Below are 25126 nucleotides of genomic sequence, written 5' to 3' on the forward strand. Positions count from 1 at the left end.
GAAGGAGATGGGGGTGGGTCCTTAGGCTAGACCTGTTCAGAACTACTGACCTAAAGCATCATGGGATGTATAACGTACAGTTTCCAGAACAAAAATTTGATAAATAATCACATAAAGACGTAGAATATTGGATTCATTATCTTTGATCAGAGTCACTTTCTCGGCCCATCCAGTCCTGGCAGATGGATGTTCACCAATGAGTCTGGTGCTGCTGGAGGTTTCTGTCTGCCTGTCATAGGGATTGTTTTTCTTTACCACTCACTGGCGTTCGTGTCGCCGCAGGGCAGCGCCATGATGATCAGTCTGAAGGGGCGGGAAAAGTAGGATAAAAAGTTGCAGAGATTGGACAAAATTGCAAGATCTAGCAGAATGCATGGTGATTGGTTGAATTTGCACCAGCTTCCTGTAGGAACTGATTCATTCTTCACTTTGTGTGTATGTGTGTGTGTGTGTGTGTGTATTGTGTGCTTGCAAGGCTGTGACTGCGTGCACACAGTGACCTGGTGTTGTGCCCAGAAGGGTTTGTGGAGGTCTATATGTAGAGAATTGATTGAAAGAGAAAGGGACCCGGGTGTATAATGTTTCAGCAGTTAACCGTTAGCTGGATGGATTCAGCTCATTGCCTTCAACAGATCCTGTTTTATCAGCTCTGCGGTGGAGGCTGACATTCACAAAGAGAAGAAGAAGAAGAAGCACTCAACGTCAAACATCTCTGCTGCGAGTTTTCTCCCTCTAACCACTCGTCTCATTCTTTATTGACAAGCTGAGGAGGTAAAGTCAAACATCGGGAGCTGGAATGAAAAATATCATCCATAAATTACACCATAATTCAAATGTGAGTTCCAGCAGGTTGAAGAAAATTACACTCTCCAGCCCCCCCCCCCCTTTAAGCCTTTAAGATGTCTCAAAGGAGACTCAAAGAAAACATGACCTCAATGACTCATCTTTAGTGTTCCTCTGTTTTTCTCTGGGTTGTATCGGCCACTGCGCTTGATTGCTTTCTTCATGTATCTTCAAAATGTTCAATAACATGAACATTATTTTCTCTAATGGATTTTCTATGTAGGAAGAGGGTATCATCTCTTCATCTTGTTAGAGAGGAGAAAGAGCTTTTTACTTTCCTACATGAGTTTCTCCCTTTTATATTTTGTAATAAAACAACAATCTAGAGAGAAATATCCTCCTTTTACAAATACTTAACAGATCATCTTACTCTTTTGAACAAGATGAGATGTTGTCTTTTCTTTTGTTTTTTATATAAACATTTACATTGGATGGGTTTAGTTATTTGAAATATTTGCTCAAATGCCACAACAAGTTTTAATTCATCACAATCACAACAGGTCTTCTTCAGTTAATCTTTCTTTAACTTTTCTTTTCAATTTTTGATCACCTGAATAAGACCTGTGATGTGTAAGTAGTGTTTTTAACAAAAATCTCATCCTGCATTCTCATTAAAAAGCTTTCGTAACATTTTGACACCTACAGCGTTTTTTCAGGCATTTAAAATAACTTATGTTGCTGGTGATCTTGTTTGCTTTTACAGCTTCTTCCATCCATCCATCCATCCATCCATTATCTATACCGTTTTTTCCTGTTAGGTTTGCGGGGGGCTGGAGACGATCCCAGCTGTCATTGGGCAAGAGGGGGAGTACACTCTGGACTGTTGGCCAGTCAATCACAGGACTGATATTTAGAGACAAACAACCAGACACAATCACATTCACATTCACATCTATGAGCTATTTGGACTCACCAATTAACCTAAAGACGAGTCTTTGGACTTTGAGAGGATGTCTGAGTACCTGGAGGAAACCCACACATGCACAGGGAGAACATGCAAACTCTTCACGACCGGGATTTGAACCAGGAACCTCTAACCACTGCACCACCATGCATTACAGCTCATAAAGAGTAATTATTACTAACTTCTGTCTGTTTCATAACCAGCTAAAAACTCCAAACAAGAGAAGAATAGTTACATCACAGTTCTCTAAAAATCAAAATCTTCAAAAAGCAAAAGAAATGACATCTCAACTACTATTTAAGATACTTCAAATATCAGCAGCATTAAAATGCATCTGATTACAACTAAGTGAAATCGCCTTAATCTGAATAACCATTAAGTTCAACAACAACCTTTCTGGATAAAACCAGCTGTCAAGCACTGCGGTCACATTATGACACATTCAGGGCAAAGAATGCGATATAATTACACTATTGTTAAACACCATTTTGTTTCTGTTAATATATTCCTCCTGTTCTATAATTCATCAAAGATAAGCTCCTCTAAGATCAGAGATGAGAGCCGACTGGAAACATTTGCATTTTTAACTGTATTTGCATGAAAAAAGAAATGCGTGGATCTAATATGCTGAGATAATGTCTTCAATTAGGCAGAATATGATTTCCCATTTTGGATGCATTTGATTTAAAGTTGAGCACAAGAGAGTACACACACACGCACACACACACACCCACACACACTATTCCTCTCCGTCTCTGTGGGACTCCACAAGCTGCCAGTTCTTGACAGCAAGATAAATAGTAATCCTCTGATGGATGCTGCCATGAAGTGAAAGCTCAAGAAGATTTAATAAAATCCAATAGAATCTAATTGAAGTGGTGCGCTTGTGTGTGTGTGTGTGTGTAAGGGTGAAAAAATGTGTGAGTTTGTGTGTTTATGCATTTGCAGCAGAACTACCTTTGTAAATCTTAATTTTACGAAAGATCTAGTAAACACAGCAGACAGGCAGTCATTCAAAGGCAGGGTTGGTAATTTTCAAAAACTAGCATGATTTTGAAAGTAGCATAACCCCAGTCCTCTGTCAACACCCACCCCCTCCCCTCTGTCCTCCCTCAAAAGCCACACCCCTCACTTTAAATGTGGGCTCCTGCATGCATGGGGTAGAGAACGAGCAGGGAGACAGAGAGGCGTGTGATTGGTTCATCAGATTGGTACCTCTGGCAGACATTGGTCAAAGTTTTTACAGGCTTATAACTGCTACAGATGACAGATTTTTTGTTCCTGAGTTATTCATTTCTGTCAGGACCTAAAGACAATTTCAGCCAAAACATAAAAAAGTGTATCTGGAGTCATTTACCAACCCTGCCTTTTCTGTTTTTATAATATTATTCAAATAATTTGCTCTTCATCATGCTTGCTTTTTATTCATGTAGTAGTTTGGCAAAACAGAGCAGAAATTGCACACATTCTTATATTTGAGAACATAATTGATGATGTTATACATGTGTTGATGGTTTAGTGACTTCAAGGAACTTTTAAAAGCTTGTGGTAATACATGTCTTTTTTTAAGGAGAATAAGTTTAGAAGATTAGTGCAACCCTTTCAAGAGGACTAAAACAGGAGTCCCACAGGGTTCTGTTCTTGGTCAGCTTCTTTTTAGTCTGTGTGATGATCCGCAGTCGTGTTGTTGCAGGTTTTCAAATGTATGCAGACGATACATACCTATATGTATCTATGTATCTATAAGTTCTTCAGCTGTGTGCAGCTAGAACCAGGTGCAAGTTAGCCTAGCTTAGCACAATAAAACAAATTGCAACCACATTCAGATATGATTGTATTGGTAAACTGAAGTAGAAAATACTTTGCCACCTCAGTGCAAGAAAAATGAACCTCAGATTCCTACAGATTTAAATCCTGTTTTATGAGAACAAATAAAAACTACGCTTCATATCAGAGAAACCCCAAATTTAAAGCAAGAAGCGTTTTTTGTTTTTCTGAAAGTAAGTTTACAGTGTCACTGAGATAAAAAGGTGCTGGTTTGCATATTTTACTCATTCTGGACTAGCAGAGTAGGGTTTCCTGGTGCAATTTCACCAACTACCAAAGTGCATGGAGAGTGAATGGCTTGAAGAATTCAAAAAGCTCCAGCAAAACTTGTAGCATGGTAAAAGTTAATAAAGTTCATATAATTGATCTTCATACTAAAAGTGTTGCCGGATCTTTATGACCTAAGCCAGACTGGCTGTGTCGATGAAATTAATTTTTTTTTATCCCACACCTACGTTTACCAATGAAAATGCTTCATCTGGATGAGGCATTTGAAGGAAAAAGTCATATCTAGGGGGTGTTGTGTAGATTATTAAGATTTTATGTAATAAACTCAATTTCAGGAGTATTTATTCATCAAAGAGTTCTGCGTCATAAAGAGGAAATTGCTTTCTTTCCTTGTTAATCAGGAAAAAGATGTGCTGACAGCTACAACAAGCTGGAATTAATAACCTTTTTTTTAATAGAGTCTCACTTCCGTACAGCTTAACGATTTATGTGTTCCTGGCCCGTTCAACATGTAGACATTTAATTCATAAACTGCTGAAGAGTAAACGTAAGAATGATAACAATTTATTTGTTTATTTCTCATTATCTGTATGCACGTTCCTTCATATTAAACAGTTTATCTGAGGGGCTGTTAGTAACAGATCATAAAACCAATTACCCCTGCCTATTGCATGCAGTATATCCTGAGCATATTGTATAGGAAAAAATAATGTGCTAAAGTCAGTAAAAGAAAAAAATTGAGCTGCGTTTCCCAGCCAACATTCAGTCTGTGAGCAAACTATGGCACAGGCTCAGGAAGTGAACTCACAGCCAGATGAACTGGTGCCGTCCTCAGTGGGGCTTTTTAAGATTGTGAAGGTAAATCTGGATCTAATTAAAGTGACAGGACGGGTAATCTCCTTCTCCCTCACCACACTGTGAGTGCTCTCAGGGGCCAAAATAACTTCCATAATTATGAGTGAATTGATCGTTGACTTTGCCTCCATCAGGAGAGGCTGAGGGGACCACAGTGCAGAACAGCTTGTGAATGTAATGTACTGTTAAGTTTGTTTATTATTAGAGCGTGGGAATGGGAAGGGAGTTGTGACTTCATTAATGTGAGGCATCAACATTGACTGTATATTGATACGGACAATGCGTCTCTGTCTCCTTCCGTTTCACAAAAGTGAAGCCAAAAAAACTTCACTGACTGTTCTGACATATTGCGCTGGTGATGCCAACCGCAGCCAAGACATGGCTGGTGGAACCGCAGAATTGATGTCACACCCTTTCGCAAACCCAAACACACATTTAACTTACTGATAAAACATCAACGATCATTCAGGTCCGTACAGTCCACAGCAGAACACGTTCTTGCGTCAGTTTGAAGCAAACACGGTTATGGAAAGTTTAATGACTCTGTTATTAGTTTTCATTAAGTTTTCCCTCGCCTTCCCCGGCTTTGCTGATCCAGTTGAGAACGCTGCAGAAGCTGCATTTGTCAAACAGAGCTGTCAATCATGACTAGATACAGCTGCTCTTTTTTCATTAATTAACTTATTAAAACAAATGACTCTGAAAAAACACTTGGACATAAACCAGCATGATGATAACTTATCACGATGACAGGGTTTAAAAAAAAAAAATTGACTTGTATTGTTTATATAATCAATCAATCATAATCCGTCAACAATCCGATGAGGAGGGGGTTGTTCTGGCAAGCCGTCCATCACATCAAGTGAGAAGAAGCATCTTGAATTCTATTCTAGACTGTATAGGGAGCCAGTGCAGAGAAGCCAACACAGGAGTAATGTGGTCCCTTTTCCTAGTTCTAGTCAGTACACGAGCTGCAGCGTTCTGGACTAATTGAAGAGTCTTTAGAGACCCACCATAGCACCCTGACAAAACAGAATTACAATAATCCAATCTGGAGGTAACAAATGCATGAACTAGTTTTTCTGCATCATTTTGCGACAGGATATTCCTGATTTTGGATATATTACGAAGGTGAAAATAGGCTGTTCTTGAAATTTGCCTGATGTGAGAGCTAAAGGACATATCTTGATCAAATAGAACTCCTAGATTCCTAACAGTAGTGCTAGATGCCAGGCTGATGTCATTAAGGACAGTCACATCACTACAAAAAGTCTCTCTGAGGTTTTTAGGGCCTAGCACAATAACTTCAGTCTTGTCTGAGTTAAGTAGCAAAACATGTCTGGTCATCCAGGTCCTAACGTCCTTAAGGCACGTTTCTAGCTTTACATAACTGACTGGTGCCATCGGGCTTCATTGATACATAAAGCTGAGTATCATCTGCATAACAATGAAACTGTATGGAGTGTTTCCTCATAATATTTCCCAGAGGAAGCATATATAATGTAAAGAGAATTGGTCCAAGCACTGAACCTTGTGGCACTCCATGGCTAACTTTGGTGTGCATAGAGGACTCATCATTAACATGTACAAACTGAGATCGGTCTGATAAGTAGGATTCAAACCAACTTAAAGCACTCCCTGTAATTCCAAGTAAATGTTCTAGTCTGTATAATAGGATCTGATGGTCAATGGTGTCAAAAGCAGCACTAAGATCTAACAAGACAAGCACAGAGAGAAGTCCCCTGTCTAGAAGTAGATCGTTTGTATCTTTAACTAGTGCAGTCTCAGTGCTATGGTGGACACCTGACTCCTGGTGAAACTCCTCAAATAAACTTTTGTCATGGAGAAAGTCACACAGCTGATTAGCTACCACTTTCTCCAGGATCTTTGAGATAAAAGGAAGGTTGGATATAGGCCTATAGTTAGCTAGAGTTCCTGAATCTAGAGTAGGTTTTTTGAGTAGAGGTTTGATTACCGCTACTTTAAATGACTGTGGTACATAGCCTGCCAGTAAAGACATATTGATCATAGAAAATATAGAGTTGCTAACTAAGGGAAAGACTTCCTTAAACAGCTTGGTTGGGATTGGGTCTAAAAGAGTCGATTTGAGAAAAACAGTCTAGACTAATATCTGGTCCTGGAACTGTCTCTGCCGTATCAGACGTATCTGCACCAGGTAAGGGCAGGAGGTTACCAATTTTGTCTCTGATGTCTAGAATTTTGTTGTTGAAAAAGCTCAGGAAATCATTACTGCTGAGGGCTAAAGGAATACAAGGCTCAATGGAGCCATGACTCTCTGTCAGCCTGGCTACAGTGCTGAAAAGGTATCTAGGATTGCTTTTGTTTTCCTCGATTAGAGAGGAGTAGTAGGCAGCTCGAGCGTGACGTAGAGCCTTCATATATTTTCTATGACTATCCTGCCAGAATAAACGAGATTCTACCGTTTTGGTCGAGCGCCATATTCTTTCAAAATTTTGCGACGATTGTTTTAGAGTACGGGTTTCTGAGTTGAACCATGGAGCTAGTCTCTGCCGTTTGATAACCTTCTGTTTTAGGGGAGCAATCAAATCAAGAGTAACTCTCAGTGAATCCACTGCACTATCAACAAACTGATCTAGCTGAGAGGGACTAAAGCTATTATAAGAGTTTCCAACTGGGTTGAAACACAGTACTAAATCAAAAGCAACTGAAATAGCTTCCTTAAATCTAGCTACAGCACTATCAGATAAACTTCTAGAGAGCACATTTTTATTAAGCATAATAATTATGGTAGGGCAAAGTCGAAAGTAATAAGGAAATGGTCTGATAGAAGAGGATTTTCTAGGAAAACGTGTTTTGGATTTCAATGCCATAAGCTAAAACAAGATCGACCACAGAGTGTGGTTAAAATGATGAGTAGGTTCGTTTACACCCTGGGTGAAACCAATAGAGTCTAATAATGACATAAAAGCTGTGCTAAGGCTATCATTATCAACATCCACATGGATATTGAAGTCACCTACAACAATTATTTTATCACTGCTAAGGACTAAATTTGATAAAAATTCTGCAAATTCAGATATAAATTCAGAATATGGGCCAGGAGGGCAGTAAACTACAACAACTAGAACTGGCTGAAAGGTTATTGAGACTGGATGTGAAAGACTAAGAACAAGGCTTTCAAAAGAAGAAAAATTCAGCTTTGGTCGAGGGTTAACTAGAAGACTAGAATTAAAACTAGCTGCTACTCCACCTCCTCGTCCGGTGTCTCGAGGTATATGAGTACAAAAATGACTGGGAGGAGTGGATTCATTTAATCTAACATGTTCATCTCGACATAGCCAGGTTTCAGTCAAACAAAGTAAATCAATATGCTGATCTGATATCAGATCATTCACTAAAAGAGATTTGGATGCTAAGGACGTAATGTTCAAAAGTCTGCAGTGAATTTTCAGATTTTTTAGCAAAATCGTATTCGTAGTTTTGATTCTAATGAGATTTTGATGATTTACGCCTTCTACGTTTGGATGACTTATAAAAACGGCTCTGGGCCGGGGGACAGACACAGTACCTATAGTATAACTACAGTTCGATTCAGAATTACAGCTATAGTGACTGGGAGACAGATCTAAGGGAGGCACAGAGTAATGAAGTTCCAGTGTAAGTTCAGTCAGGAAGACTATATAACTGCCTTCACGATCGGGTCTTTCTCATTCATCTTTCTTTTTTTGCGCTTACTCTCGTTTCCGCTGTCACTCGTGAGCTGTCATCTTCTAGGGGCTGTCATTGGTTAATCAGCTGTCTCATCAGCGGTACTCACCTAACCAATGGCATGGTGTTCCGCCCTTATTTTCAACCTATCATCGTTCTGCTCCCCTTTTAAATATGATTCTTTCTCTCCCTTAGTCCCTTCATGCTGATGTTTCATGCGCCCCTCCTCCCCAACACTGCCCATCTCGCAGAATCATCATCCATCATTCCTCATCCCATCTGGTCTCATCAAGTCATCAGCTTCACCACCACCAGTGTCTGGACTCCATGGGGGGGATCTATTCTGACGTTGCTAAGAATTGTCATTCTACACATCGCCCACCCCATAGAGTCCAAGCACCAAAATTATTTCTGTCAAGGAACCTTTCCATATTTCACTGTAATAAATAATTGTCTTTATTCAATTGTCTCTCCTGATTGAATTATAGTTTGACTTTATCTGTTACCATCGAGGAGGCCGGGCTAATGACCTATACTACAGCCAGTCAGCAGGGGGAGCGCTACATCTTTTGGCTTCAGTCCCAGATGGCTATTGTTCCGTCTTTGGACATCACAGTTGAAAATGGTGGTTATGGTTTATCTATTGATTTAAATTAAAATGAATGAATGAATGACCACGAGGGTTCAGTGTACTGAAACCCCCTTACTGAAAAGTCTGCACTCCATACTGAACTGTGGATTTTCGAAAAGGGCCACTGACATAGACAAAGTCAACTTAAAAGCTCTGAACAATTATAAACAGTTGAATGATGATTGTATCTGGATGTAGTATAAACCACATAAACAAAATGGGAGTTTACTGAGTGGAGAGAGTAATTCTGCGAGCACTGCAGTGCACCTGTCAACATATAAGCTGTCAAATCATGCCAGGACCACAGACTGGACTTTCAACACATTTTAATAACTTCTTCTTTTCCCCAATTACAGCTTGTTTCACAACGGGAGCTTTAGATTCTGTCATGACTGCAGCAGAAATGTGACGTGAGACCCGACACGTTTAATCATTCCAGCCAATCAGCAGATATCTGTACCAATTAGCTCTGCGCAGAGGGTACAAGGAAACTCTAAAAGTGCACCACATTAAGAAAAATAACAGCTTATTAAAAGCAGTAACGACCTCCTCAATTACTCCACATTGTCTGATTGGGTCAGAAATAGAATAGTCATTGAATCCATGTCTGTTGCTGACAGTAACTAACAGAATCAGTGTGATTTCTGTCATAAGAACCTATTAAAAAATGATTTATATCACTTTTACAACAACTTGTGACAAATTGATATGGCCTTCTGAAAAGCAAGTTGTCATATTTTGAGATGTCCTGTGTGACTTCTGCTGGATTTAATCAGGTAAAGATATGCTAGAAAGTGTCATGAAAATTATTTAACCTGTCCGTTATAAAGTTTTCGCTTTCCCTTTTTCTTCCTGACTTTCAGGGGAAAGATCGATACCGCTCTCCTTAATGACAACATGGAGCAGTTGGCGTAGTAATTAGCCGAGCAAAGTTTACCAGAAACTTAGGTCAAATGTGTAAGATTTAAAAGTGAAGTAAATTCATATATTTGAGTTAATCCATGTATTTAAGTTTTAAGTTAAAAATAAGTTAACATTTATACAGTGAACTATTTACATATTTGAGTTTACAAAGTTAATATTGATATATTTACATGTGTTAATGTTTGCAGTAGCACCTAGTAACTGTGACCAAATTATATTGAATCTACTTCTGTGTTTGCCATAATGTTTGCCTTGAGTTTAATCATCCTAACCTCTGATTGGCTATTGATGGGACATGTGATGAGTAACAAGGAAGTGTGGTGGTTGTTGTGTAGCAGAACAATGTGGGTGACGGTAAAGTGCTGCTGAGAAAGTTATCCGTCTCCATCCTTTTGTTTCTCTTAACTAGAGTGATCCATCCACCACACATCAGACCCTCACGTTACAAATGCAAGCCTGGCTTTGTCCAGTTTTAAAGAAAACCTCAGTAACTCCCAGTTTCCTTGTTTGTGCTAATGCTCAATATAAACATATTTTCATGGAGATTTTTAAGAGAGCTGTTGCTTCTTCTTGTAAAACAAAATCCAGGCTTCTGTCTTCATATCATCTTCTAGTCTTGTTTTAATTGTGTACAGAAGCAAAAATACCTGAAACAACAGTGTTATGTTTGAGCTAACGACGTTTTAGAAACTGTATTTTTGTACTCTGGAGGGAGACAGGAGGCTTTTTCCTCCAGTGTCCTCAATCCAGGCTAAACTATGCTAACTACCTACTGTACCTCCAAGCTCTGCAGGCCTAATCAATGCAAAGACGTGACAGTGGTATCAGAAGTCTTACACATTCAAAAAGACAGTAGAAGAGTGTTTATGCTAAAATTAGAGATTTCATAAGTAGAATAACATCAGATCTTTTTATTTCTCTGAAAAACTTTTCTGAAGGGAAACCGGTGTTTACAAATTAAGCTGATGCGGAAGTGTAGAATCCTGCAGTTCATCGAGTGTCCACTTGAGGCTGGCTGCAGAAGCACCAGAAGTCACATACACACCCATTCAAAAAAGAACGTTTTTATGTTTACAGCCTGGTTAGAAAAACCAAATAGGTCTGATTATCTCATGTCTCCACCGGCACACAGTGTACGAGTGGTGAATTGTTTGGTAACTAATCCGTTTTGATCGCTAATATTTAATAGCAATGCTTTTCTCTTCAAGGTATATTTTGTATCTGCAAAACACAAAAAATAATATTAACTTCAATTTAATTATCAAAAACTCAAAAAGAAATGTAGTCATGAGTGAAAATGTTTTATTTGTACACTAAAGTAAATTACTTGAACAAGGATTTGTTATCTTTAGCACATCCATTAACATAAAATGTTTGTGGGGAAGCTGGACACACTTGTAAGAAATATGTACTTTTATTTCCTCGTTTCCTTTCTTGTTTCTATATGGGTGTATAGGATGTTTCTGCAGGAAAGCGAGGGAGCCGTTCCTCATCAGCAGCACCACATGCGTCCCTCTCTGAGGGATGTGTGACTCTCTGAAACGCCAGCTTTCATTCGGCTGCTGTCAGACTCCTGCAGAGATGCTCCTGCCAGGACCAGAGAGCTGAGGGATGACGAGTTTGTTTCTGTTCCTGTGGACTTAATCAGGTATTTTTCAGATAAAGTACGTAAGGCAGGGATCAGAACCTTGACAAAAACATAAACAAATAAGGAGGAATAAAATCAATGTTGCCTTTTTCTCACTAGCTTATTTATTTCAGAGTTGAGAAAGGAAAGGAACTATGAAAGGAAGCTGTCGTGCTCTCTCTGTGTGTCGGGTAATGTTGATTAATAGGTGCACTGTAGTACAGACAAATGGCTCGCGTGCTCTCTCTTTAGTGAATAGTGCTACCAATTATTTTATTTTTTTGTGAAGCAGAAAATCCAATTCAACTGAAACGTGAATGTGTGGATTTAAGCTTCTTGTCTGCTTTCACCCTGTAAATCAATTTCAGAACATCAAGAGGCCTTGACAATAAGGTTGACTTTAGGGCTCTTTGATGATCCTTATAGGCACTATTATTATTCTGACATCCATCAATGCATTTTGACTTGCTTTCTTTTTTCTTTCTTAGTATGAAAAGAACCAGTCTGCCTTGTTAACCTGCTGTATTTGTCAAATAATCTTTAAATAAATTGGTCCAGTCTGAAACAAAAATGATGACTATACGTCTGTTTGTGCTTCATCGCCCCGGCATGAAGTGAACAGGTAGTTTATTTGAGGTATGAGGCTCACACCATGAAGCATGACTCACACACACACACACACACACATACACACACACACACACACACACACACACACACACACACACACACACACACACACACAGCTGCAGCCCGTCTGAACAGATTCTCTGTAATGTGAAGAAATAGGACTCGATAGAGATAGAGAGAAGTGGCCTACGAAGGGTTGTTAATACGTTTCTGTGATCTGTGGCCTGAGAACAAACATGTGGCACCTCAAACAGACAGTAAGAGAGAAGAGAAGCCGATACACAAAGAGGACGAAGGAGACCGAGAGCAATCAGAGTGGAAAAGGAAAGAGAAGGAGTGAGGGAGTGCACGGCTCGACGCTGACACTTTGTCAGAGCCTGAGCCAGTTGTCAGACGGGTTAATGCCGCCGCGGTTCAAGTCCCTCTTAAAGACGTCAGATCGCACAGGCAGATTGCCCGTGGAGGATTTGAGGCAGGCGCCCGCCGGGGGAGCTGGGAAATTGCATTTGCTGCCTGCTACAAGATCCTGATAAGAGCAGATTTGTTCTAAGAACGCAATGACAGGGCAAGGTTATCACAAAGCTGCCTGCCCTCACTGTGCAGAGCGGAGGAGAGGCTTCCTAACACTCCTGAAACCCCTCTGAGAGCACCAGGAAACACTATGGTGCTGGTCACTTGTCCATAATGTCCTCAAGCAGATCAGCAGAGTTTGCAAGAGTTGTAAAGAATCTGCATATGAATAAAATGCATTTTAATTAATATAACATATGGAGGAAAAGACAGAGAAAAATGTTATGAAGTGATATATTGTTTTAAATCCAGTCACAGCTGTAAGGCCTAGTCCACAATTATGTGAGTATTTTTGAAGATATTTATGGCTGTTTCTGTGTCTGTACCTTTAAATATGTAAATGAGCTGTGTATGACCACGCCCCCTCTCAGGAAGGGCTTGGGTGGCTCTGGCTTTCTCGCTCCATGCCCTATTGTTTACGGTGAGAAGTCAGACTCAGAGGACAGAACAAACACCTAGCTGTGGGAGTGTCACCCACCTGGGGGAGGGGCTACTGCCCTTTGTGATGTCATGAAGGGAAAATCTCCAAACGGCCTGTTTGAGCACACATTTTCTGAAAAGTGGAGCAGGCTAAAGACTGAGAGGATGGACTTTTCTCATAATATGGGGGCTTTTAGTCCGACAATAGACACATATTAGTGTTAGAAGACATGGTGAAGTGTATTTGGAATAATATGTAACCTTTAAATTGCTAAAAGCATTATTGTCACATTTTCCACATTTTCTTTGCTATTCCTGTTAAAACGATCTTGTTACATCAGGATTGTACACCTTGCATGTGCCTTGCAGGTTTTGTGTTAACACAGAGACAGGCAGGAGGGTTTTAGTTCAGAAAAAAGTACCTTTTGTCAATCTGCCATTCTCAGTGAGAGAGCGAGTATTGGACGAGCGAGAGAGCAGCCGAGTAAAAGTTCAGTGCAGAACGTGTCCAGATGTGAGCTCTGAAGGCTTTAGGCTGTCAAAACCTTAATCTATCTGTCATGAGGTGTGTGGACGCTGGGCTTATAGTTGGCGTTGAGTTGGACTGATGTAATTTGGACAGCAAAAAAGCCCATCACAGGACAGAAATGTCTCCAGTTGACACTTTATTCCTGGAAAACAGGAGCTTCTCCTCAACCTGTCCCAAAGGCGGCGGGTGATGTGTCTGTTAATGAGTTGTGCAGAGCCTTTAATACAACGTTGACAGAATCAGCATGTAACAAACATCATTAGAACATCAGGACCAGCAAAGCGTCAAATATGAACTAGGTTCAACCAAAGGACTTTCTACTTTTCTTCATATTAATATCCACAAAATATTGCTAAACTGTGTATTCTACTGAACTGTCTCAGTGCCATTAAAGAGTGGATTGCAGACAATTTCTTACAACTGAAGTCTGATAAAACAGAAGAGTTTATACCCGCCGTGTGGTCATTGTTCTTAGAGTTACAGAAAAATGTGCCTGCACAGACAGGCTGGGGCCTACATCAAAAAACCTTTTACGGCCTTACACTCCCAGCAGATCTCTGACGTCTTCTGATCAGGGTTTGCAGTGTGTAGTTTTGGTTTCCACACTCCAGACTGAAGACCAAGGAAGACTGTACTTTTGAGGTTTGTAGAGCCAACACTTTGCCTCTGGGTCTAAGATTTGTGGGTACTGTTGACTCATTTAAAAAGCATCTGAAGATCTATTTTTCAGACTCGCTTTTGATTAATCTGTTTTGTATGTTGTTGATGTTTTCTGTTTGTTTTCATCCTTTCTTGAAAGGTGCTATACAAATAAAGTTATTATAATATTTGATAGACGCTTACTAACAAATGTGATAAAAACATCTACTTTTTCCTTCTTTTATAGGTATAGATAGGGAAGGGGATAGAGTCTGAAAGGATTGAGAGAGAGTGGGGGTTGACATGCAGAAAAGGGTCCACATGTCGGAATCGAACCTGGGCCGCCTGCATCCCCATGACTACAGCCTCCATACTCTGGACGCGTGATCTCACCAGAAGACCACCAAAATGTTTTAATTTAATGGCTCAGTGAATCTTAAAAAAACATAATTGTGTTCTGATATAGAGTGTGAAAAAAATTAATTCAACTTGAAAGAGAATTAACTTTGCGTTGTTGTTGGCGGCCCCTGTGGTCAGAGTTGGTAAAACCATATTCTGATTTCATACAGGCCGCATCATAATGCATATTAAGTTACATTCCAGTCACAATGTTTTGCCCCATGTCGCTGTTGATGCTTTGAAAGCCACCTAATGAGGTGTACGAACATTTTAAGATATTCAAGATCTGACAGGTGTCACTGTAACAGAACAAGGTATCATGCCGTCTAAATGGGTGAGTAAGGTGACTAGAACACCTGCTTTACATGTTTCTCTCGCTCCTTTTTTTGACTATTTCATCTGTTGGAAGTCTGATGTGAGAGAGACAGAGAGAGAGAGAGAGAGAGAGAGAGAGAGAGAGAGAGAGAGAGAGAGAGAGAGAGAGAGATAAAACTGTGAACTTTCCAAATCAGCAATACAGCAGGGAAGACAGAATCATGGTTTGATCTACTGTTTGTCAATGTGTGTGTCACGTGTTTGTGTGTGTCTCTGTCTGTGTGTGTGTGTGTGTAGTAGATATTCTTACTGAGTGTGATTCAGTGCCTGAGGAGGTAAATTAAATCATCTCTCAAGGCCTCTCCTGTCATGTCTGTCACACAGAAAGATAACGCTGTCGATGCAACCTCATCTTCACAAAAACACCGCTGCAGCAAACCAGAGAGAAGCCATGCAGCTCGACTGGATCAAAATAAACACTTTCATATACATCTGGTCTTTTATGATCTGGGGGCGGCAGCAGCAGTAGCTCAGTCCTTATAAGGACTTGGGTTGGGAAACGAAGGGTCGCCGGTTTCAAGTCCCGATGTGGACCATAATATGGAAGTTGGTCTGGTAGCTGGAGAGGTGCCCTTGAGCAAAGTGACCGAACCCCCGACCACCCTGGTACGCTCCCTGTGTAGCAGTGTGTAGCTACCCCACTCTAACATCTCTCCATGAACGCACGTCCACACGTCCTGTTTGTGCATGTGTGTAGTTTGGGCCTGTGTGTGTGAGAAGGATGTCTCTAAATAACCAGTATAAACCAGAATTTCCCTCAGGGATTAACAAAGGATATGTTGTTACCATTACCCCCTACTAAACATTGAATAGATTGCTCTTTGTCAAACATCCTCCATATACATAATATATGTGTACCGACTGTGCAGGATGTTATGACAATTTTCCCCTGGGGGACAATAAGTATCGTAAATGTGTTTTTAAAAGGTGCTACATACATACATTCAGACTTAATTGCTATTTGTAAATTCTGAAATATTGAGAATTATGATGTAATGTTATTAGAAAATGTTGTAATTATTCTTCAGCTTTTATTAAAATGTTGACCTTAAACCGTTGTGATTGCATATATACGAGGTAAGAGTGAGGGATGATTCACACATGCATTAGTCGGCTGATTTCATGATGAATAAATAATTTGTTTTTATTCACAGTCTGTGCGGCGAGGAGTCTTAACGCGGGGCTTTCTGTTGGAGATGCTGCTGATGTATTTAGTGACATTTACTGCAGAACAGCAGAGCTGAGTGGTGACGCCGGCCCCCGTGTAGATAGATGGAGCCCTGTCGTGCTATAAATCACGCTCTTATTAACCTGTGGGCAAGTGAATGTAAAGTCGCATCAGCCTCAGGGGAACTCGGCAACACAGGGCTGTTTTCACTTTCAGTGATCCTTCCAGCCTTCAGCCCCCGCTAAACGTCTGATTAGGCCCTGGATTTATAGCGCAGTCATAGAAAAGACACACACTGTATTTGTGCTACCTACAAAGATGGGGATCTGATCCCAGAAAACAGAAAACAGTAGCATGTCTAGCTGTGAGTTGATCATTACCATTACCAATTTTTGTGTAGAACTTAAATGAAATAAAACTATGAAGTATTGTATAAACTGTAAAATAAGGTTTTTTATGCCCAAGGACCTTTTTATTTATGCTATTTTTTCTTGCTGTGTGTTTTTGTCCTTTGTTTTTGTTGCGTTATGTTTTGAACACCTACGACCTTAATGATGATGATGATGATGATGGTTCTGTTGGATAACGACAATTTCTAGATGGTTTCTATACTGATTAGAGCTCTCAAGAACTGCCGTCAGTGTTGTGCTTTGCCTCTGGTCACTTCCTGTCAGCACCTGTGTGTCCAATCAGACTCAAAGCTGATCGTTTGCTCTTACTGACATTGTTCTCTTTTTTTCTAGATCCTTGCTTGTGTTGTTCTTACTCTCTGATGTACGTCACTTTGGATAGAAGCGTCTGCTAAGTGAATTGTGGAAAGAGAGAAAGAGAGTAAATCCAGTGATTAGTAGTGAAATCCATTCCTGTCCAGCAGGAATCTCACGAGAATCCTGTGACCCTGCGGGACTCCCGAAAAAAATGTCAGCTTCTACTTCAGACTGCACGAGTAAGGATACTGTAGGTCAACAAAGCAGCCTCAAATAACATTTTGACTAGCTGTTAAAAGCAGCTTTGTCTACCTGAGAATTGAGTTTACCTCACCTCTTTAATTCCTTTACACACACTCTTTCTCACACACACACACACACACTACTTTCTACCTGCCAATATATCACAGCCCCTAGGTAGGAAGATTGATGGCATTAAATTGCTTCTATCCAGGTTTTTTATCAGGATTTACAGGCATCGCTGTACCTAGAGCTTTCCAGCACCACTCCCTCCCATTAATCATGCTTCTTTTTTTTTTTTTTTACCTTACTACCACTCCTGAAACACACACACAGGTGCCACACATTTACGCGAACACACCGAGACATATACACACTTAAGTACACGCACATAGACTTTGGGATATGGCCGTAACAAGATGGATGACCTCCCTGCCGTCTGCTGCCAAAACGAACCTTAAACCACACACATACACACACACAAACCCACACAAACGCAGCGACTCAGACGGAGCAACACATGTACATTTTGACTCTGTAATGGAAAATGTCAATCTCTGTCGATGGCGGGTCCCAGAAACGCAGTGATTCCTTCCCTTCCACCCATCGCTCTCATTATAGGAAAATGTCACCTCATTTCCCGAGTACACGTCGCCTGATTAATTTCTGAAAAGGGGAACGAGAGACACAGGAGATGGTTGGACGGAGAGAGGTGGCATCTGTCCCCGTGACTGTCAACGGTGTTGTTTCTTTTTAGCTTTGTGAGGCATGAAGTGGCTGTGTCTGTGTTTATGGGCCGAGCTGGACCCTCTGTGGTTCTGTGAAGGTCGAGCAAGATAATCAAGTAGTTCGGGAGTCGTTCTGTTGTCATCCTCCAGCGCGCCTCATGAAAACCCAAGTTGTCCCAAGGCCACATTGGACGTATAGTTCTCCAAGTGTGTTCTGGGTCGACCCTCATCTCTCTACCAGAGATGTTCACAAATTACTTTGTAGTCTCAAGTCCAAGTCCCCCCCCCCCTTCTGACTTCACACTGTACATTTATTTAGCAAGGGGCTGGTAGCTGGTTGGAAAAAATTTGGTTAAACTTGGGGTTAAAAAGAAATGGCCAAATGCGTTCACACATCCAGCTCACCTCACAAAATTTCAGGAAATTTTCAGAAATTTGTGTATGTGTGAACACACCATACTGAATGCGGCAGGTTAGGTTCCAACGAGCTCATATCCATGCCCCAGATGACAACTGATTAAATCCATTTGATAAGCAGAAGCTACCTATTTGAATTCTTATACCATGGTTGGTGCAAATCATTGTATGGTCAGAAGTTTTTTATAAGCATACATAAAAGTATTACTCCTCATCCTACTGTATGTAAGGAAGTACAGAAACAATCTTCCAAAAAATCTTGGACTAGTCCTTTAACTTTGGCACTGCTGAATGCATCTTTAGGGTTAGAAAAAGAGGCGTGAGAAGCTGGCAGGAATGGAATGAAGCCAGGAAAAAAAGGCGATGTCTGACAAATGAGGCGGAGGCAAAGCGGAGCGGCAGCGACAAGTGTTTTACAGCTGCTAAATAATTAGAATCAGATACAACAGTGGCATTCTCCCTCCCCGCCTGTCATAAACTGGATAATGCAAACAAATGACCCTCAAATTGAAAACTGTGGGACAACAATGGAGAGGACCCCGTCTCATCAGAGGCGCACACACACACACAAACACACGTTTAAAAACACACACACAGAGACACACACACACACACACACCTTGGGGCACTGAAAAGACACAGTTTACAATCCAAATGATGCTGTGATGACAGTCTAATTCTTTTTCATTTAAACACTGATTAAATTCCCCCGTTGCTTTTTGTTGTCTCCCACAAAGGATCCTATGTGTGTGTTTGTGTGCACTCAGCACAAAATTGAATATTAGATTACTGTACCTTCAATCAGAAATAGAGTCCCTGCCGCCTCGTTCTGAATACAAATATTCAGACTCACTACTGCGGTGTTAAAAAAAAATATAACCTTCATAGTCATTACCAGCCTAACGCTGCTTCACTGATGTTAATGAACATCATTTGCAGCCTCAATTGACCGTATCGCAAAGTAAAATAACTGTATGTATTCTAGATAATAAGTATGAATGTGTGAAAAGACACCAGGAATAATTGCCCGACTGCTATCATCTCCTGGATCTGAGATTGTGTCCTATTCAGCTGTCCAGGGACAACGCATGAAAAATGTAACTGTGGTGAATGTAAAATGGATGTAAGGATGCGCATGAGACTGAAGAGAGGAGGTAGTTGATTAAACCCTAACCAATGCCATTAACCCTTTAACTGTGTTATGAATGAGCAAGAAAACATTTAGTTGTTCTGAAGCAATGAAGAAGTGTTGGTATGCAAATGCTTCTGTCATATTCAATGCAAATGAGACATTTACTTCTTAATTGCTTTCTCGAGGCAATTCTCAAAAAATGCCATGAACTGCAAAAGTACACACCATTAATATTTCCATGACGGGGAATCATAACATCTAACATATAAGCTTTTAATAGGAAATGGCTGTTACAACTGTGACGTCATTTATTGGTTTTAATGTCTGAGGTTTGGCATGTTGGCCGTCACCACAGCTTGTTTTTTTTCTTCGGTCCTGCGGTCCATCAGGACCAAAACCTCACATCACAAGAACAGTTTCTTCCCCTCTACCGTCAGCCTCATTAATAATGTCCCTGCCCTCCCTCCTCCCTCCTCCCCCCACATAACACAGACTCTCATCCAGCCCCAGAGAACACTACAGTCGTGTGAAGGCTGAATCAGATTTTATGCATTACATTAACGCACACTGGACTCAAGTATTTTTTGTTTACACTGCACTCTGTTTTGAACTGTAAATCATGCACATACTGTACAGCTCCTGCACTTCACCTTTTGTACATTTTGTGTTTTTATAGTTTTATATTCTATTTTTATCTTATTCTATTTAAGTTTGTCAGCAGGAGCTCTACTGTTTTCATAGATTCTTACTATCTTTGCTAAGTCATATTCCTTGTCTGTTTAACTGTACTTGCCAATGAAAACCGATTCTGATTTTTAAGTTAAGACGTGACGTAAAAAAACAGTGAAGAAGTAGCGGACAAAGCAACAGCGCTATACTGAGAACATATGCCTTTATATCAATGCTAAGTGCACTCCGACGACCAATTACGTGCATGGAGATCGTAGTGGTCGCGTGCAGACGCTCTGTGCACCGTGCGGCAGTATATAAACTGATAAAATCTGGACGAAAAATTTGGCTGTTTGCATTCACTCAGGAGATTTCTGCAAGTGTGAAAGCCTTAATTGAGGTCAGTTCATCAGTAAGCTCATCAGTGAGCTCTGATTAGTTAATAAAGCGGCTTGCCTTGCTGAGCTGTAGTGTTGTTTGAAAGCTGCAAACAACAACGTCTTCTAATTAGTAGCACTGATTGCTGAGCCAAAGAGGCTCCTGTTTGAAGTAAAAAAAAAAAAACTTTGAAGGAGCTTTATTCATTTTGCAGAGTTTCAGACGAGATGAGAGTGACACTTTTCTTTGTTCTGTGTCATTTCTCTGCAGCTCTCTCCTTCTTACTTTCTCTATCAGCTCAGCGGTGCAGGAAGTGTACAGTGAAATTGAAACACTGACAAAAGACAGAGAGATTTAAGATGAGTTTCTTCTGTGTGTGTGTGTGTGTGTGTGTGTGTGTGTGTGTGTGTGTGTGTGTGTGTGTGTGTGTGTGTCAGCCCTGATCCTCCTCTCTCTGTCTCTGTGACTGATGGAAGTGTTACCTGTAATACATAGCAGCATTTTCTTCTGCTTAGCAGGAAATATGCCGAGATAGAGTTTTATGTCATTGCTTTTCTTTTGCAGAGCTCAGCTGCCACGCACACACATATACACACATATATGCACACACACACACACACACACACACACACACACACAGACACACACACACACACACACAGAGAAGACATGAACTAAGGATGAACTAAAGCATGTCCAAGAGGGGACCTCAAAAATGTCCCGTTTGTTGGCTGTTGGTGAGTGTGTAATGACAAGCAACTGTTAGATAGGTACGCAAGTGTACACACACACACACACACACACACACACACACACACACACACACACACACACACACACACACACACACACACACACACACACACTCACATAAAATAATACTAACTATAAGCAAGATTTTTGTTTTAAAGAAATGTGAGCCTTCACTTTTGATAACAATTGGACAAACAGAAAGTAGATTTTTATGCCAAACAAAAAAAGACAAGATGAGACAACATCAAACACATCAATAGATGCCTGAAAGAAATAGAAAAGTTTCACTATGCCTTCTCTCATAAAGACACAAACTATATTTTCAGCGTCCGAGACTTTAAGGTCACTCTGCCAATTCACTGCACTTAGAAAGATGAAATTTGCACTACATTAGATTAGCCACTGTGCCCCTTCTTTCCCTTCTGCCCATTAAACACCTATAAGTGAATTTAAAGTTAGGGCACTTATGGATCAGCTTCTTTTTGCATAGATTTCACATTTTTTTAAAAAGTGGGTCAACAGAAAGATCATACAAGCCATATATTCATACCAATATTGAGATGTTCGATAGCAGCATTGTATACGGTACATAATATTCACACTGTGCATACGGACACTTGGTGGATAAATATCTTGTGGATGAATATCTAAACAGATATCAGCTATCCCAGGTGATATCAAATGTTCAAATAGTGTTGACAACTAGTTCAACAGAGCAGAGTGAGACAAAAGCTCAATCATTAATAAGGGGGGGAGGATGAAACAGCCTTCACACTCATTAAGCACCCTGAAAACCACAGAGCTGGCAGGGAATCCAGGTTGACACGTACCTGAACCAGAGTGACAAACCTCCTCTTGGTGCCCTCAAGTGAAGAATGGTGGAGGGAGGGGAAAAGCATATGATATCATGCATTCTAGTAGGTGTTGTTTCGTCAGATTGCATGCCTTTACCTTTCTTTATCATAGCCAAGGAGAAGTCGCTGAAGAATGAGAGCCTGGATCTTGACTGGCATGACAAACTGCCTCCATTATTTTCTGGTCTGGCTTGGAGACACGAGTGGTGTGTACTCTCTAGTTTGTTCTTTTTAAAGATTTTATTTTATTTTTTTTGCTTTTTGTGCCTTTTAATGGAGAGATAGGACAGTGGACAGAGTTGGAAATCAGGGAGAGAGAGAGAGTGGGGAATGACATGCGGGAAGGAAGCCACAGGGAGGATTTGAACCTGGGCCACCCGCTTGGAGGACCATGGCCTCCATACATGGGGCGCGCGCCACCAGCACCCCATGCTCTCTCTTGTTTAATACACCCAGCTGTCCTGTCTCTGTACATTCTGCCAGGCCAAGAAGCTAAACATTCAGATGCCTGCTGTAGTTCTCAGCTATGTCTGCACTCTCTTTTTTTAAACAATTTGAAAAATAATAATATAATATATAATAAGCAATAATTAACCTAATAATCATGTGTATAGTGCAAGATACATCTGCTGGATGCACTGTGAGTGACAAAAACAAGATTTAAATGGTTTGATTTAGAAGGACATTTTTGTACCATATTACTCCAACACGTATAAAAAGAGAACAACAGAACATCAAATATCAGTAAAACATTGAATAATTCGAGAATAAGGGTTAAATGCAAAGAATATGAGTGTAAAAAGGAGATGTTCAAATTGGCTCAAATTCAGTGCTTGTTGGAAGCAGTGACATGTGCTATTATGTACAGAGACTGCATGAGTGTATTCATGTGTGTGTGTTTTAGAGTGTGTGTTGAGGAGTCGAGGGCTCTTGTAGGACGGAAAAAGGTAAATGTCACCTTCCCTTTGGGGCTGCTGCTCTCACTGTGCCGCTGGTGCCGACAGTGTAAGCATCTGTAAAGGTTGAAAAGGTAAGTCTGTTCCCTTTGTCTCTCTTTATCTCTTCACCTTTGATTCTCTCTTCTACCTTGTACGCCAGCCACCCTCTTAGTCACTCCGACCTCGCTGGAAATTCAAAACATCTTTCAAACGTTTAGTTTAAGAGATTTCTCTTCCTCCAAACCATTAAACTGTGCTTTAAACCCGAACAGGGATTGAATGTTCACAGGCAGGAGAATAAATCAGCAACAGGTCACAAGGTCTTTCTCAGGTGGAGGCGTTTACATACACCTGAAGAAACGACTGAGCAGAATATTTATGCATACCTGTGGGGCAGATAAACAGTACACCCACAAAGCTCATGTTTATTTCTAATACAGGGAGGAATTATGCAAATCAGCCATGAAGATGAAAACTATGAAAAGTGGAAACTGATTTTTCTTTTCATTGCAGCCTGAAATCTTAAAAGTTTCCATGAACAGGTTAACAGAATACTGATTCATACATAAGGAACACTTTTTAACCGAGTTAGGCCTATCTTGTGATAACGAGTACGTTCCTGTTTTTTTCCCCAAGATTTATTTTTCTCATTATCTCGGGGTAACAAGGCTGGTTTTCTTTATTTTGGCCACCTTCTATTGATCTCTAGAAATTAAGTTGTTAACAGCATTTTTCATCTCGAGATAACGACTTAAATAAGTTCACATCTCAAGTGTATGGTTGTATGTTTAGTTTTTTAACTTTTTAAATCAGGGCCAGTGTACAAAAAAAAACATTAATCTCAGAAGAGAAAAGAGACCAGATTTAGCTAACTAGCTAATTTCCATCTGTTGTCCCTGGGCAGATGATGACAACATCATCAATTTAGGGCTTTTGTAGATTCAACACTTATGTGCTTCTCTAAGAAAAGGGGTTGTGGGTCACAGATAGCCTAATGGTTAGGTAGAGCCCAATGTCTGAGGCTTTAGTCCTCCAAGCAGGCGGCCCCGGTTTGAGCCTGACCCGTGGCTCCTTTTCCCTGCATGTCATTCTTCACTCTCCCATTTGGTTTCCTGCTCTATCCATTGTGAAATAAAGGCAAAAAGCCCTGAATTAAATCTTTAAATAAAAAGAAAAGGAAGGAGAAGAGAGCACTAGGGAGGGACTTAGCAAGGAAATTACTCGGCTTTACATCAGCCATAGTGCTGAAAAGGATTACTAGCCCACCCTCACCCCTTCAAAAAATAACACAGCAACTAGAATATATGAAGAACATGAAATGAAATACAGGTTACCATCAACAGGTTTTAAACTTTAATCATATAGCAGCAGTAGCAAAAAATCAGGGGTTAGCAACAAAGGGAAGCTAACCCAGCCAGCTACCTGTTAGGTCCTAAATTCAGAGGAAGGATTTATGGCAACAGTGGACGAATGCAGATACAAACTGTGTCCTTTTTGAGCTAGATTCTTAAATATGTCTCTGCTTTACGATATATTAGTGATAAAGATGAATTTAGCTTCAATACCTTAACTAGTTATGTGAAGTGTAGAAGAAAGGGAAGCTAAATGTAATTCACGCTTCTCCAACCCTGTGAAAAAGTTAATTACTCTAAAGCTGTGAACAAGAGAATTCAAAATATTAATGACACTACATTTTCAGGTTTGTGACCTGAATTCATTTGCCCAGGAATGTTGTTTTTTGTTCATGTCTTTTTTTTTTTTTTGCCCCTCTCACTCTGCCGGTGATGACAAAAGTAGAAGAGCTAGGAAGCAATTACAAAGTGTGCTGACCAATTCATTTACACTTGTTACACGCACACACACACACACACAGACGCACACACACACACACACACACACACACACACACACACACACACACACACACACACACACAGAGAGACACACACACACGAAGGCCAGATTGTTTCAGTGGTGTTGATTTGTTTTTTCTTATTTTAGATTTCAACTTCCTCCCTGCCTGATCCAGATCTCATTTCCTGACACTTTGC

The 25126-nt window shown here is 40.4% G+C and overlaps 1 protein-coding gene across 1 annotated transcript in view; it reads right to left on the reverse strand.

Moving 5' to 3' along the window:
* c15h1orf131 (chromosome 15 C1orf131 homolog) overlaps positions 1-25126 on the reverse strand; it is a 282944-nt gene that overhangs the window by 19453 nt on the left and 238365 nt on the right. The gene's annotated exons all lie outside the window — the stretch shown is intronic.

Source organism: Labrus bergylta, chromosome 15, assembly GCF_963930695.1.
Source record: "Labrus bergylta chromosome 15, fLabBer1.1, whole genome shotgun sequence".
Lineage (NCBI taxonomy): Eukaryota > Metazoa > Chordata > Actinopteri > Labriformes > Labridae > Labrus > Labrus bergylta.